The sequence below is a fragment of the Vespa crabro genome, chromosome 4, assembly GCF_910589235.1.
Source record: "Vespa crabro chromosome 4, iyVesCrab1.2, whole genome shotgun sequence".
NCBI lineage: Eukaryota > Metazoa > Arthropoda > Insecta > Hymenoptera > Vespidae > Vespa > Vespa crabro.
Genome location: NC_060958.1, coordinates 9,086,356 through 9,104,436, shown reverse-complemented (window position 1 = coordinate 9,104,436; position 18,081 = coordinate 9,086,356).

Genomic DNA, 18,081 nt, shown 5'->3' with positions numbered 1-18,081 from the left:
TCTTTAACAGTTCGAAACGTTAGAAAAGGATCCACTTTGAAAAGTTTGAAGAGGCTGACATGAAGAATTTAATAGAGATCCGTTTTAGAAGCACGTGGCATCATCAACACGCGATGTCAAAGGTAATCGTCCGTGGTATAATAAAAAATCCATCGCTAAATTATGCCAAGATTTCTTCTTCATGGCAAAGAAGGGAAGGGTCGTCGTTAGGTCAAATAAAAAATAGAAAAAAAAAAAAAAACAGAAAAAAAAAAATAATAATAATTGTATCTACGTATGTATGTAGATGAGATAGGTCGACTAATAGTTCGCGTTATTTTTCTTCGTTGTGTAACACTTCGTACGTTCACTTCGAGAAAAAGAAAATATCAATTCGTCTTCATACTCCTTATCTACATTTTTTTTTTCTTTTTTTTTTTTTTTATTTCTTTTCTCTTCTTTAACTTTTTGACGTCCCACGAATCTTCTATTCTCTCACCTTCTCTATGTATCTATTTTCTTTTCAAAGGAGTACCTTATATGCTATCATAAATAAAACTTCACCAGAGAGTCAATCTCTCTCTCTCTCTCTCTCTCTCTCTCTCTCTCTCTCTCTCTCTCTCTCTCTCTACCTCTTTTTTTTCTCTCACGAGTCTCTTGTAATGCGCCGTGTACGCGAGATCTCGCCTTATAAGGGCAGGCCATATTTTTTCTTCCCGCTTCTTGAAGTTTCGAATCGTTTATGCGACGGCGCCACAAACGACGACTTCGTACCGTTGTAATGAGGATCGTTTTCTTGGAGAATTCGGTGAACGCGACGATAGTAGTAATTCGAAATTAAAGTATCCATATTGGATACTCCTCTACGTTCTTTCAGTATTTTACGGACATGATTATTTCGTTAATCGTTGGAGATTCAAAGGTGAAAGCTTTGGATTTTGACCATTCGACGTTTAGGAGGATCTTGTTAGTTTCATTTCGATCTAGCCATATGATCTAAAACATAAATACATGTGTTCGAAAACGAAACAAAAAACCAAAAAACCAAAAAACCAAAAAAAAAAAAAAAAAAGAAAAGAAAGAAAAAAAAAGAAAAAGAAAAAACAAAAAAGAAAAAAGACAACAGAACGGTCGTAATACCATAAAAAAATATCCAAACATTTTGTCTTTCATCCAACAGACATTGTTTACTATAAAGATCAAAGTTAAATGAAATTTCACGAGCGTACGCTTGGCAATGGCTTTAAAAGAGCTGGCATGAAAAGTTCAAAGTTATGTACCACGTCGTACTAATAGATTTAAATATTTATCGAAATTATTCGATTGCTACGGGTTATAGGGGAAGGGCGAAAGGGAGGTGTATAGGAAAGAGAAGAAGGGAAGGATAGGGAAGGGAAGGGAAAAACGAAACGCGCTAACTTTCTAATTTATCGCGCGTAAAATCAGTTACAAGAGCGTTCTCGCTAGCCCTTTTTCCTTTTTTAGGAAGGGCAAAAGGGAGGGAAGCACTGGCGCCGGTCGCGCCGCGTTCGTTTCGACGAATCGATCGTGCCATCCAATTATTTCGCTTGTTCTCCTCCTACCCACGTGCCTCTCGCGAGCTCACTATACTCTCTCTCTCTTACTCTCTCTCACTCTCTCTCTCTCTCTCTCTCTCTCTCTCTCTCTCTCACTCTCTCTCTCTCTTTCTATCTCTTTGTCCTAACGATCGTACAGATAAAAGTATCGCCACGATCGGCCACCTTCGTGGAAAAAAAGAGAGAATGTTTATCGTTCTCTGTTAAAGAAAGAATTTATATCCTACACGTTCCTTTTTTACGAATTTCAAAACTTTTCTTTTATCGAAAATACACAGATAATGTAAATACTATTGTTACAAGAGTTATAACGAGAAGTTCTTAAGCTTTTCTCAGAATACAATCGTTTCAAGGTATAAAGGAAAGAGTATTGTTTTCAATAATACATGATACATTTAATCTTTGGAGAGCAATCGATAGGATAAGACGTGCGATTACGAGTTCTTTGGAATTATTATAAAACAAAAATCATTTATTATTATATAATAATAATATATTGTTGACAAATCGGACCTTACTTTTTTTTTTTTTTGTTTTTTTTTTTTTTTATTCATCTCATAACATTATGATAAATAATGTAATAAGTGAAATAAATTCTATCGATCTCTCTTTCTCTCTGTCTTTCTTTTTCATTCAGCAAAAATGATCGAAACGAGATAGGATAGAGAAAGAATATCCCTCGGGATTCAGTAGTCCGTCCTGCTTCTCTTCCACCACCAAGTGAGATCCTGACAAATGCGTTCTATCGCGTACGCGTGAGCACAGCCGAAATAAAGAATTGATTTATAATCTCTCGGTGGAGCACGCGGTGTGCTGTAGCACGCGGTGATCTCTACTATACTGGAGCGCGTATTTATGGCTGACGGTACGGCACAACGATATATGCCGAGCGTATTAATGGGGACTGGAATGTACTGGTAAGGGCCAAGAGACCCTATCGAAGCCACGATCTTCTTCAAAAGAAAAGAGAGAGATCTCTTTCGTTTTATCGATACCTACGAATTCAATCGATATATACATATATATACAAATATCTATATATATATATATATATATATATATGTATATGTATATCGAACGCATTATTCTCCCACGCTTCTCTCTCACGATGTCTTTTATCACAAAACACTTCGATCTTTGCCAAAAGAAAATTCAGATATCAGTTCCTCTCTCATGATCGAACGTAACGAATCTTTTCAGAGAAAAGATGATATGTCAGATAATATATTAGATATATTAAAGCCAAAGAAACGTTATCAAATTCGGCACAACAACACCTTAATCAAATGGATTCTAGTTCGGTATCATCCTCTTTCGTCTTTCCAAAGAGATGAAAAGTTAAGATTTACGTGTGTATATATATATATATATATTATATATAGAGGAAAAATGAAGCAAGTTCACGCAAGTTTTTCAGTCTTTAATTTCTCTAATTTTTCTTTCAACTAATGAGTTAAGAAAAAATATGACATAATATAATTCGGCTCTTTCTCTTTATATATCGTATGTGAAGCTTTTGTGAAAATACGTATAAAATAAATTAGAAAATGTTTATTTGATAAAGTTAAAAGATTTCAATTTACATTTTAAATTATGTAAAATAATAATATTTTACTATTCATTTATTAATTATATAAATTAATAACAATTTTAGATTCTTACGAAAAGGATGAATAATTTGGTGTTATCAAAGAACTTCAGTAAGAGATTCGAATAGAACAAAATAAGATCGGATAGACTTAAATAAGATTGAATAGAATCAAACAGGATTGAATTTGCTCGAATCGGATTGGATCGGATTGGTATCAACTTAAGCTGTTGCCTGGAATATTTGGCTATCTTCGGCAATTTTGGATAAATTGTTCCAAAAAAAACGGAAATATGTATTTCATCATGACTTCATAGGTGGTAGTTGAAGAAAAAATTTTTTTGAGAGTAGAGAGTAGATTTTTAAGTATGTAGATAGGTTGAAATGTATCTCCCGTAGGTTACTATAAAAGTGGCTATGGAAAAAAAAGTATAAATTGGACCATTGGCCTACTCAAAATACAATCATACGACGATAATAATAATAATAATAATAACAATAATAGTAATAATGAAGATGATAATAAACATAATATTGGTAATTTTTATTTGGTTGATAAAATCGTGCTCTACTATTACCGGCATTCTTTCTCAGTCGACAAAACAGCGCTCTACAATTACGAATATTTTTACTCAATCGATAAAATCACGCTCTATTATTATCGTCATTTCTACTTGGTCGGTAAATTAGAAATTAACTATTATCGTTATTTTACTTGGTAAGTAAAGTAGGAATTTACTATTACCAATATATTCGACATTGACCCGATTTGTTTATCAGTATTTTTGTTCTTTTTTATTTTCGATAAAATCATAAAATCTATGAATTCGTCGAGAGAAGGAGAGTGAGAAAGAGAGAGAGAGAGAGAGAGGGAGAGATAAAATGAGTTAAAAAATCAATAGATAAATCATATAGATAACGTTAGTAACATATCGATATCTCGTGATAATTCTTGAACGAAAAGATATTGAATTGTATCGTAAAACATTTAGACGAATGTCTATCGTAGATAGTCGTACAACAATGTGATTGTTGCGACTTTGTTTTTTTTATATCTCATGTTTTCTGTTTTGTTTAGAGAGTTAATTTTAGAGCAAGACATAGCAGAGCCAATAGTATAAATATCATTTTAATATCAAGTAAATATAAAATTATGTCCCTATCTTATTTTCATTAATATTAGATACAATTGAATGAAAATCCGATTCGATAAAAAATTTATGATATTACACAAAATGTCCGTATTATCGATGAGGCTTAAAATAAATTATTATTATTATCGTGCAACACAATATCAAGTATTTTATGCGTTGATAATAAATATTCTTGAAGAAATATCATATAAGAACGATCTCTATAAAAAGCTCTATGAAAGATAATCAATTACGTCGTGACCGTCAAATATGCGATTGTACGACTATATATATATATATATATATATATATATATATATATATATATATATATATATATATATATATATAATAAATACATATACATGTAGTAGATACTTGAACTTTGAATGAAGTTGTTGAATTTCTCCTTCAGGTTAGAACGTTACATACGTGAGAAATATTACAAGTATCGAAATTTCTGCACCGATTTAAGAATCGATAGATCGCAGCTGCCTAGAATGATCTTACGCCACCCACGGAGGGTCAAGATAATAGCTGGAACCTCGAAAAGAGTCCTGACACTTCCTCCGAGAATCGATAAACAGCCGGAGGTCCTACTCGACCCCAAAAAATCTCTTATATAATTATACATCGGCAAGATCCAACGTGCAACGGCTATCCTCTTCTACTCTTATTTGAAAACAGAAGTAGGATGGGTCGGTGGGTGGGGGAGGGAGTTAAAGATGTAGAAGGATGGAGTAAGAAGGAAGAAAAGGAAGGCTCTTTATTCCTCTCTCGATCTAGAGAAGTTCGTTCGCTTATAGAAAAGAGAAGAGAGAACGATGCGTGCGGTCCCTACTCTACAGACACATGTATATATGTGGGTGTGTGTAAGAGAGAGAGAGAGAGAGAGAGAGAGAGAAAGAAGACTCGAAAAGAGGACCTAACGTGCTTTGTTTCGGATTAAGGAACCGCTCATAATCCGTATTGCGTTACGTGCCAGGGCTACGTATAATCACTCTGTAACGTAAAACCAAATTAGCGCTGATCCTGGACCACTCGCTAACTTGTCTCTTACGGCTGTCGTATTCTGGATACATTTACATCGCGTGTTTATTGGACGGACCAGCTTTCTCCATTATTATTCTATAATTCTTCTCTTTCCCCGTTCTTTTTCTTTTTTTCTTTTCTTTTCTTTTCTTTTCTTTTCTTTTTTTTTTGCCGATACTATGTGAAATATTTACGAACTACCTTCTTCTCCTGTAATATTTTCGTATTTTTTATATTCGAGTTTGAGCTGATCTTTTCTCTTTTTCCTTTTTCTCTCATCGGCAAACAGAACACGATCGCAATTATATAGATTATGATTTTTTGGCACTTTAAGTCATCGATTAAGAAGATACGAAATATTTTGTACTTTTAATTGGGTTCACTTAGTCGACCTGGTACAGTATCTTCTTTCCTTATTAGTCGGTCATTTCACGCTTAATTTTCCGGCTAATTGCCGATCGAATTTTACTCGCCTTCGTTGTCGGTCAATTCGAAAGGGAGTAATGATTTATGTCTTAAGATAAAAAATAGGTGATTAAGAGAGAGAAAGAGAGAGAGAGAGAGAGAGAGAGAGAGAGAGAGAGAGAGATTTGTAAAGGGAGCACGTCGAGAAGATTACAACGTAATTGAACTTCGTAACTTTTTAAACTGATCGTTCGGGACAGTAGATAATCATTTTATTCTATTATGGTGTTTAAGGATTGCAATTAACCACTTCGTTTTTAATAACAAATTGATACGTTGTCTGGTAAGATATATTGAGAAATAATTGCAATAATACAAATTAATAGAATAAATTAATAAGATTCAAATAGATATAAAGATAAATTGTATAATTTAAAATTGTAATATTAATATTATTCTTTTCATATAATCTTACGTCACTTAATGGTATAGCGGAATAAAAGAAAAATTTTAATGATATCTACAATAATAGAATTAAACTTTCCTTTAATTACAGATAATATACTATCAGGTTTTATAAAAATTTATTCGTCCTTGGTAAGCATTTCATTGATAATGATTAGTATGGAGTCATTTGTTTTATCAACAGCCGTCAATCGATAATTTTACTTCCAAACCATTGAATAAACCAAATCGTTCCATACTAAGAATCTTTTATAACCGATTAAAAAATTATAATCTTCATTAATATATAAAATGCATTGAATAATTCTTCAAATTTTGTTCTTTCATTTTATCGTCGGTAATTCTAGCTTTATTACCACCGTCGATAAGTTATGTTACACTATTACCGGTAGCCGATAAATTCATTCTGTTCGATAAAATAGAATATCTATTATTATCGACAATTGCTTGGGTCGGTAAAATGGGAATCAATCGGACAGGTCGGTAAAATAGAATAATAAGGGATCAGTTCGGACAGAACAGAACAAAAATGATACAACTCAAATAAAAACTCAGACGTAACTTCGAATAAAATCTCTAATGCAATTATAGATTTAATCCAGAGGCAAATTGACTCGAGCTGATGACCCTATATTTTATCTTGTCGATTCTATCTGATTCTGTTTGTTCCACTTTGTCTATGTTTATTATATTTATTATATATATATATTTAATTTAATTTAAATTAAAAAGAAATTTAATTAAAAGACCGAAAATATTTTATATTACACAAGATCCATTATCCCTAGATAAAAATTTTTAAGAATTGAAATTTTATATTAAATATGGAATTTTATTTTATATTAATTACTAATAATGTTTAAACAAATGTATTATCGTTCAAATTTTAATTAATTATTATAAATTTTAAATTATTTATATTACTGAACAATAAACGAAACTATTGATTATTTAATTGTGGACTATAAAAAGTAAGAATTTCTTTATCTTTACTCATTGGAATACAAAAGATAAATAACCATTTCGATGACAATCAATGGAGATTTCATTTTTGTTAATTTAACGCACGAACAACGAGTCCTACATTGAAATTTACATATATGGAAATATTAAATTAAAATTTTTTCAATATTTATCACATTTTAGAATACATTAGAGTATAGTAAATAAATGTTAAATAATTCAAGAAATTGTGATGACTGGACAGCTCGATATCATTAGAACCAGGCGATGAAGAATCTTAATGCTAATCTCCGTACGCACACTATGAAATAATAAATGTGTTTTCGTGCCAAGAATGCGGTATTTATGACGCTCGTCATTTTCCCACGTGCTCATCCAACAAAATTATAATCATCCGTAGATGCGTATGATACGGTGATTTCTCTGTCCGATAACTATAAGTAGTGGTAATAACTGTGGTTACTCTCTTACAATCCAGAACTCGTAACTTCTCCATCCTAGCGGTTTTTAAAACATAAGACGTGAATAATACTTTTCAAATATATACGTTCACGGATAAATATCTGTCTAAGAAGAAACCCGTGGATATTTCTACTGATTATAAGGTAAGAGAATAAAAAGAAAAGAGAATCCCCATTTAGATGTTCTAAAGTGAAAGAGATAATGAAATTTAATGGACAAATCAACGACAATTTCATTTATGAATTTCGTGATAGAATATGACGATTAAATTAATTTAAATCATTTGTTTTCGGCCGATGATTATCATCGTTTTATTAGTTACGATAAACAAACATCTGTCCGTATAAATAATTATCGATCGAAAAAGAAATTTCTGATTTTACTTTATATATTAAATCTCTCCCATTATTTACAAATAACGATATATAAATTTTGCAACTTCGTCGATCGTCTCGCATATTAATTGATACTTGAAATGATAATTTCAGGTGTAACTCATTCATACGTAATATTTGCACCGACGGATCTACCAATAAAACCGATATTACCAATGTATCATATCGCATATGTTATTTTTTTTTTTTTTTTGCTTTTTGCCCACGCATTTAATTAACTATTATCTTATCGAAACCTTATGGATATTCAGAGATGATATTTTTAATATCACCATCAATGTTGCCATAGTCGAAAGTTTGCGGAAATCTTTTTTTTTCCTTTTTTGTTTTTTTTTGTTTTTTTTTTTGTTTTTTTGTTTCCAGACGTAATTTCGTAATCTCGCGAGATATCTCGAAACATCGACTCGAGATCGAGGAGGAAGATCAGATTCGAGGAAATGTAAAACACTTCTTTTTTTTTATTTTTTTCTTCTCGCCTTTGAGATTCAACTAGCCGATTAAACTAATTAATCTTATAGAAGGGAAACTAATTAAATTGATGATAATTGCAAGCAAAGCTGAGTGGTCAAGTGAGTTAAAATATCGTACGCATCGTCCTATTCCTCGCAATAGTATAGTTTCCGTAAGAACACATTTGTAGACCGATTACAATCGACATTCCTTCCTACCACGTGAAAGTATAAAAGACGAGATAAACGATAATGGCAATAGACATCCCGGTAAAAGCGCGTATATATAAATACGTACATATATATATATATATATATATATATATATATATATATATATATATATATACAGATACGAATAAACATGCACATAAACGAATAAACGCATAAATATCAATACATTCAATACGTACAAAACGATACGTCGAGTTATAGATACGTTTTAACTTTTTCTACAAATTTCACAATCTATATATTATTTATCTATTTCTTTTATCCTTCAATGATTATCATTGATTATCATAGAAATTGCAACATTATAAATATTCCCATTAATTCGTTCAACATTTCCATATCCATTTTCATGGTAATAATGGTAGTAATAAAATCGAACGAAAAAATAGTAATTATTTTTTGTTTTTTTTTTTTTTTTTTCATCGAAACGGCAGATAGCTATTAAATTTCTTTTACTTTCTTATGCCTCGGCGAATGTTTACTTTCGGTGATATTCTTTTTTCTTTTTCTTTTTTTCTTCCTTTTCTTTTATTTTTCGTTTTTTTTTTTTTTTTTTTAATCTTTTATGTTTCTCTTTTTTTTTTTTTTTTTTTTTGTTGATATTGTCGCAATTACATTCGTCGTTGGAATGTAAAAACCGTAATAAATTTCTAAAAGCAAGGTGTTCACCAAGTATCTAGCTGAAAATGAAAAGAGGACAGGACGGTGTAAAACGTATTTTTACGTCGTAACACTTACCGCGCTTTTTGTCTTGTAATTTGGTTAAGATCGTAAGCGGTGGGATAATCTACGGATCGCGCTTCCTGGTCTGAGCTCTGTTGCTATAATTTCATGGCGCTAACTGTTCATTAAACGAGTTAAAAAAAAAAAAAAAAAACCCGCTTGCTAAGGTATTACCAAGCCGCTAGAGAGAACGAATTAATGCGACTCATTAAAAGAGATAGCGTATTATATAGCTATTTGCATGTTGAGCGTTTCGAGTCACAACGTAGGATAAAATAGACAACAATAAATGATCTTTCGGTGTCTTTGAGTATTATAAAATATGTATGTAAGTCTATATAAATTCTTTTGTATTATTTACGGATTGTTAAATATTTCAATTCAACGTTAATAATATCATATAACATAGAATTATCTTTTCTTTGTTAAACGTTATATATCATTTGAGATATTTTAATTTTCTAAACGCACTAATAAATGCTGCATCTCTTCTCGTGCGTAAGCTTTCGAAGATCACGTTTATATCGTAGATCACAATGATATCATCGGATAGATCGTCGATCGTCGTTAATAATTCAAGATAATATATGTAGTAATTTTATGAATCAAGCCTCGAATCATTTTTACGTCATTAATTATTTTCCACGCTTATTAACACTCATCGTCTAACAATTTTAAATAGTCTTTAAAATTTATATGTATATATTTATTTTAAAGGAAGTCGGATTTATTCAAAATTCTATCATCGTAATATCGAATATCTTAATTTCAAAAATTGCAAGATTTTGTATTCGATCATTTCTCGAAGTAGGGCGTAAACGATGAAAGAGATCTAAGATCGAGAGATTTCGTTCGTTTCAGGATCACGAAGTCTCGTTGCTAGCAACAGCAATGTTGAACTCGTGCAAGAACTTAGCAATCGTTGGCATTCAAATGCCAGGCTCTTTGTTCGCCCTCTTTTCACATCGAGGATTATACTTTGTGGATGATTGCACGACTATGGATAGCATATCTTTCTTCGATATTATCGTTGTGTGCGTAGTATGTCCGCATAGATATTTCTATATATCTTTCTATCGTCTATACTTTGAGGAATAATAATTAGATATTCACATGTTGTTTGTGTTTGTATCGTATACGAATCCCGATGATCTTCGGCACGTAAGTGTGGATCGATCATTGTTAAACATCTCCTTGAGATTTCTAACGATTTATAAGGATATATCTACCGTGAGAAAGATAGACTTACGAATAGAAAAGTTTACGATGGATTCGTCAAGATTTTATTCTGACTCATCGATCTAGTCGGAAGGTCATTCGATAATCGTAACCAAAGGATATTATTTTCGTGATTGCGAGAAAGGAAATGAGAATAAATACGTACATGTATACGTAGATACATACGTTTCAATCATAAATACTGAATTTCATCGAACTATCGAAGGCGTTGGTTGACGTAAGCGAACATAAAAAGAAAGAGAAAGAGAAAAAGAGAGAGAGAGAAAGAGGGTCACGGTGCGTCGATGACATGCATGACTTTTCTTCATAAGGTGGACGATTATTCTATCGACCATGACCGCGTTTTATTCTCGTCATCTTCGAAAACGAGAAGAACGTCGACGATAATATTCAAAAAAAAGACACGATGAGATGAATCGAAATTATTTTCAAATCGAATAAGACGTACGATTTACAAGGATTCATCCCTAATTAATACTGCTTTCGATATTCGTAAATCTCATAGTGATTCTTGTATTATCGACATAAAGAAATCGTTCAGAGGCATTTTACCTTCGCTCTTTATGAGTATCACGTTTGCAATAACTATAACTTCTATTGCTCACTTAAATATACTTTAGTTTAACATTCGATTTATATTTCGAGTTTTATGAATGTATGTGATTTTTCTGTTTCTTTTTCTTTTTCTCTCAATTCGCGTGTTCACAAAAAAAAAAAAAAATAAATAAATAAAAAGTAGAATATTAAAAGTACGCGAGTTGGAAACGTGAAGCTTCGCGAGAATAATTTTCTATTATTCGCATCGAGATATTTTCAGTACGTAAAAGAAGGCGTGAGTATACGGAAACACTTGATGCAAAGAGAACGACTATGCGATAATCTCACCGAGACTTCTTCCTGCTTCTAAATACGAGAAAGCTAATTCACCGACGTTCCCTCGTCGACGAGTAAGATATTCTTTCTCCATCTCTCTCTCTCTCTTTCTCTCTCTTTTTCTCTATCTCCCTTTCGAAAAAGAAGAAGAAGAAGTCGCAACGTAGAATAGAACTATATTAAAGGAATCAAATAACTTTAGAGAGAGAGAGAGAGAATCGAGAAGAATCATTCTATCGATCTCATTCGCATAAATCTTTGGGACTAGCCCCATAATTTTGAAATTCGCCTGTCTTCTTAACGATACTCGTGATCGAATAAAACTACATAATAGATCATTTCTTTGATCTGAAAGCAATCGAAAAAAATTCATAATCTCGATTTCTAATCTAAATATCGATGACAGTCAATTTAAGAAGAAGTAATGACTTTTTATTCTATGATTCTAGTTCGATCAATAGTCATAGATTACGAAACATTGATAAAACGTAATTAGATTTTTCTATAGTATTGTAGACGTTCATTCTCACAGCAAGTAAATACAATGCGTAATAAAAACAAGAGGAGGATAAAAGACAGATCGACGCTTATGTCACCGAGCTTGATTTCGCAATTACTTTCGTGTCGGAATAGATACGTAAGAAGAATAAACGTTGTACCGCCGCCATCACACTACCGACGACGGGCTCTGGAATCCAGAAATCGAGAAAACGCAACCGGTAGTAGTGATCGCGAGTCGAGTTCCAATGTGGTTAAGTGGCTAACGTTATAATCCGCGAGGTCAGGAATCTCAAATGAAAATTGCGACCCTTCCTCTTTCATCAAGGAAAAGTTTCTCCTAATTATAATTATTATCGATTAATTACTCACCGTTTATTGACGCAACGCGTGTATATTAAATAAATCCTCATATATATATATATATATATATATATATATATATATATATATATTTTTATTGCTCTCTTGCCCCATGTTTGCACGTTTATCGTTAAAAATTATTCGATTTATTTATCATGAAATCATTGATTAATGATACATGACCAATGATATTTTATTTGTTTACGTATATAATATATTCATATCGAGTATAATAAAATTCAAACGTTCATTATTGTATATTAAATAAATTAATTTAACATTCCTTTCCTTGGAAAATTTTTCTAACGCTTTGACGATGTTCTACGAACAAATCTAGTAATATAATAAACGTCCGGAATAAGAAAACTTAATTAATCCTAAATAATCTAAGTATGATTAATGAAATAAAAGTCACACAATGTCTTTCGAAAGATTATAAGAGATAGAAGAATAAGCGATTTTACTTTATCTTTTGCATTCAGTGAATAATGACTTTATGGATTGTCACATATCGCGAAGATAAATCATATGTGTGGTAGGAAAAAAAGTAACTTAACTGTAGGTCTTGGAATTATAAAGATACGTCAATGTACTCACTATAATAGGATCGAATAAAACTGATTGTCCAATGAATGATTCATGATTGAGAATATGTGAATACATTTAGAGGAAAAAAAGAAAGAAAGAAAGAAAGAAAGAAAGAAAGAAAGAAAGAAAAAGAAGAAAAGGAAGAAAGAAAACTATCATTTATTAAATAATATAATTTAAGGAATTGTTCATTTCTTTGTCTCCTGTCTTGAACAAAATTTTTTCTCCCCAACAAATTCAATTTTCCATCAAAGGAACATAAATGTACAAAAAGTTATTAGAATTTCTTAATGATATTTTTAAGAAAAATATTTCTCTTGAATACAACAGAACGAATCCTTATAACGCAATACGTATGCCCTGTCTTTGTGAATTAAGCGGTTTAGAATTAATAGAAACTTTACGACTTGATTTCATGAAGATAATGATAAATCCGTACGGTGAAAAACGTTCTAGGGAGTTCTTTTTTTTTTTTTTTTTTTTTTTCTTTTTTTTTTTTAATCCTCATTATCGTTACTCCTCGAGATATACGAGAGCAAGAAAATTATTAAAGCATCAAGGAAGATCGATAGAAATGGAAGCGGTCGTTCGACAAATTTTTGTCGATCGAACAAGAAGCCTGTTCGTCGTATCCGATCGAGAGATGGTGAATCGTTAAAATGGACATTCGAAGTAAAAACTGAGATAGAAAGGAAGAACGGCACAAATACAACGAAACAAATAAAAAATATATGAGAGAGAGAGAGAGAAAAAAAAAGGAGTAACATTGAGGATCCATCGATGGTCGTAATCAAAACTCTCGAAATGAAGATTTTCGTTTAATATTCGTACGATCGAAAATATCTCAAATGGAAAGTGACAAAAATGAAAATATCCCACGCGAGAAATCGAGAATCACGGATATATCGGGACATCAATCTTCCTTGCGTCAAACAGTTAAAGACAGCTTTACTTGAGTAATCAAACGATTAATCCTCGAAGGCGTGGGCTTTTGTTTCGTAGCTCGAGTCAATCGCTCATCCCTTGTGCCCATCTCGATTGCCAAGAGATTAAAATGAATCGAGAATACTAAGCGCTCATTATTTTGTCGTCAGTGTTCACTTCTCAACAATCTCTCTCTCTCTCTCTCTCTCTCTCTCTCTCTCTCTCTTTTTCTTTCTTTTCTTCTTTTCAAACGATTAATAATAAAGCGTCACAACACATGTAACATCTTGCAGCAATTCTACTTTTTCATATCGACAAATCGTAACATGAAAATAAGTATTACGTTTGAAAATAAGAAATATATAAAATTATTTCGTAATATTATTTAATTCGAAAAGAAATATCATTGGTGTTTGAGATTTTGAAGGTGCGCCTATTGAAATAGGGTGCGCCATGTAGTTGAAAGGTTCCCTAAATGCCGAGAAGAATTGCATCAATATCTTTTCGATCGTTGATACTCGATCGATCTGCACTATCCTCACGTATTCTACCGGCTGTCATCGATTTCTCTTCGGCATCGCTTTTTCCTCCCTCTCGAGGAGGATTTATAGCAACGTAGGGCAAGAAACATGGAAGGAAAAGAGAAGAGCTTTGGAGCTTGCATACTTACACATTCGCACACCGTTAAGAATCCGCACTCAAACCACGTACGATCGTTACCGCACGATCTCTTCTCATTAAGGACAACCAAGTCTTCCCGTATTAACTGCTTAATAGGCGAACGCGATCGAACGAGTTGAAACGGTTCATCATATTGACTAGTTTATATCAGCCTAGTCCTTCTCATCCAATCGCGTGTTATGATCACGAGGTTATTCGATAGGAACGACATTAAAGCTCGATCATTAAAGATTATTACGTGATACTTTAGATCATGAGCGATCGATGATATTACTCGATCAGATTTAATAATGTCTAACAAGAAGATTGCGAGGTGCCGTTCGAATTAAATATCGACTAGCGAGTCTGTATCATCGAAATTATCGATAATATAATCTGTATATCTGTTATTTCCTTTTTCATTTTGTTTTTTTTTTTCTTTTTCCTTTTATTTTCTCTTATCTTTTTTATCTTTTTCTTTTTTTCTCTTTTTTTTTTCTTTCTTTCTTTCTTTCTTTCTTTTTTTTTTTTTTTTTTTTTTTTTAATTTTCAAACTACTAACACGCTTATTTTAAAAACGAGACTTGCACGTGATCACTATTATCCACACACTTATGCCAAAGAGATAGAAGGTAATAAACGAGTTACGCTATAATGCCTTTAGACATTCTTTCTGGATGCTGTTGAAGCACGTGGCATGATTATCGGTGTCGCGTTTGAGATTCATCTCTTCGAAAGAGAAGAAGAAGAAAAAGAAGAAGAAAAAGAAGAAGAAAAAGAAGAAGAAGGAGATGATGAAGAAGAAGTGGGAGCGTCTTGGCATTTGGGCCGAGAATGCAAGGGCACGTTCGTCGATCCTCATCCTCCTACTACTTCTCCCCCTCTCCTACTTCACTTTTTCTTCCTCGATTATAGATAGTCGATACTCGTTCGTTCATATAGAAGTACCTTTTATACAGTAGATTAGAAATATTCGAAAACATCGATATTTCGAAAGGAGAAACTAGGAAGTAGAAACCGTCGTTGTATTTGTCGACATGATGACGACCAATGAAATTTGTGCTACTACCGGTCGTTGAATTACTCGTAATAATTTTATCGATTATTTGCGTGAAATCGTAAGCGAAATTGAAGTTAGTACGTACGCAAAGATATATATATATATATATATATATATATATATATATATATATAAAAGAAAAAAAAAACGTACACGAGAGCGAAAATAACCGATTCTTCAAAACGATTTCCTCGCTTTTATAGTCACTCTCACGTAAGAAAATACCTGTCTTTCGTGAATTTCAATCGTTTATTTCAATGGTACGGTACGTAACACGTAGGATATAAATATATCTATTTACTTATATATATATGTATATATATATATATATATATCATGTCACTTGACAAATAAAATTCTTCCCTTACACATTGTTAACCCTTGTAATTACATTCATTACGTTCGACGTTTCTCCAACTCCCAACAGTAACATGACCGATAGTAAAACATTGACTTTAACGACTCGTACTAGTGTCTCATAAATATTAACAGATCGTTTGCTTTGATCGATCGTAAATTGATTCACGAATTTGGTAATTAAATAAATTAAATACATGTAGTATACAACATTATATCCCATTTAAATTCCGTCTTCTAAGAATTTTATTTGCGAAACAAATAAATATAAGTATCGCGTTTTCAACATTTATCACAATTGTGTGTGAACTCGTTAAGAAGAAAAACAAGAAGAAGAAGAAGAAGAAAGAAAAAAAAAGTTCACACGGAGAACTCGGTAGATATAGATATATCTTATATATCTATACGTGTAACAGGTCAACCGTAAATGCACGAATCCGCGAGAATATAATCAGCTTGTGTTATCCTGGAAGTTAGAGTGTAGAGAGATACGATGCAGGTGGTTATAGGTATACACAAACGCGGTGACACAGCGTGCCATTAATACACTGGCTCACCGGTACTCTATGGTCCGTACAGGCTCACGAGATAAAGTCTACAATGATGGGAGAGATGTGCATTGACCTATTCAAGACCGGATCCACGATGGTGATTTAATGGCGTATAGATAAAGCCTCGTGAATCTTCCTCGATCGCGCAAGATCCATAGTCTCGTTGCATTAGTCACGTGACTGGGGGATCTGTATTCTCTCATATATATACATATATACATACAGACACACACACACACACACACACACACACACACACACACACACACACATACACACATATATATATATATATCTACAGGACAAGTTGTTCGATTAAAACGTATATCACGTTTAGATAACAATAATTAATAGAGAACATTCAAACGACGATCTTTTTTTTCTTTCTCCTTCGAACTTTTTTCTCTTTTTTGTAATTATACTTTTGTTTCTATTTCTGTTTACGATTTAATGATGATTTTTCCGTAGGAAAATATTTTTCTACAAGTTTCCTGAAATTATTAGATATTGCAAGAAGACAAACGTTAAGGTGTTAGAAACATCTAATCTTTGTCAATATTACGATACCGAAGTGGCTCTCAGTGAGATATAACTTCGAAGAAAGTCGAGAACTCAACTTGCCGATTACGACGACGAGGTAATATCCATGACCCGTAAACGTACGATATTCACTCTTTTGGTTACAAAAATATCAATGACAAACGGATATAAAAAGTATTTATACGTAGTCTAACGAGTTTTTTTTCTTTTTATTTTTTTTTTTTTTTTTTTTTTAAGGAATAGGATACCACTAGCAGGTATCTACTAAATTTTTCTTACGAACAGTTGATCACCTTTTTATCATTCAATGTAACGTCTACGTACTTCAAACTTAAAGTCTGATACTTGCATCACCATCTTAAAATAATCGAATGTGTTCGAGTAACGTGATATAAAAAAAATTTCTCTCTCTCTCTCTCTCTCTCTCTTTTATTTGACGGACGATAGAATCGCAATCTCATTGTTAGTTCTTGTCGAATGATCGAGAGTGGCGATCGAATGGCAAGATTCAATGAATAAGTGTGTATGTGTGTGTGTTTATGTGTGTATGAGAGAGAGAGAGAGAGAGAGAGAGAGAGAGAGAGAGAGAGAGAGAGAGAGAGAGGAAATAGTCACGATGGAATAAACAATGTGTGTTACACGAGCCTCGGACATGTTTGCTTCTATAGTTCGATCTCTTTTTCTTTTAAAAAAGAAAAGAAAAAAAAAACAAAAAGAAAAAAAAAATAGGAAAAAGAAAAAAAACGGAACAAGCATAGAAGTACACGTATAGTTTCATACGTAACGTTATACATACTTATATGAAAAGATATTAGATATTTGATCGTTAGGATAGTTAGAGTAACGAGGATTCTAGCATCGGTTGCTTCTATGTTCCGCATGTATCTCTTGTTTTTATATATATATATATATATATATATATTTCTTTTTTTCTATCGATTAAATTTATCCTCTCCACGTTTTGCACAGTCGAATTCCTCATGAACTTTCACTGTAATTTTAACTCAGCGGGTAAGCGAATTA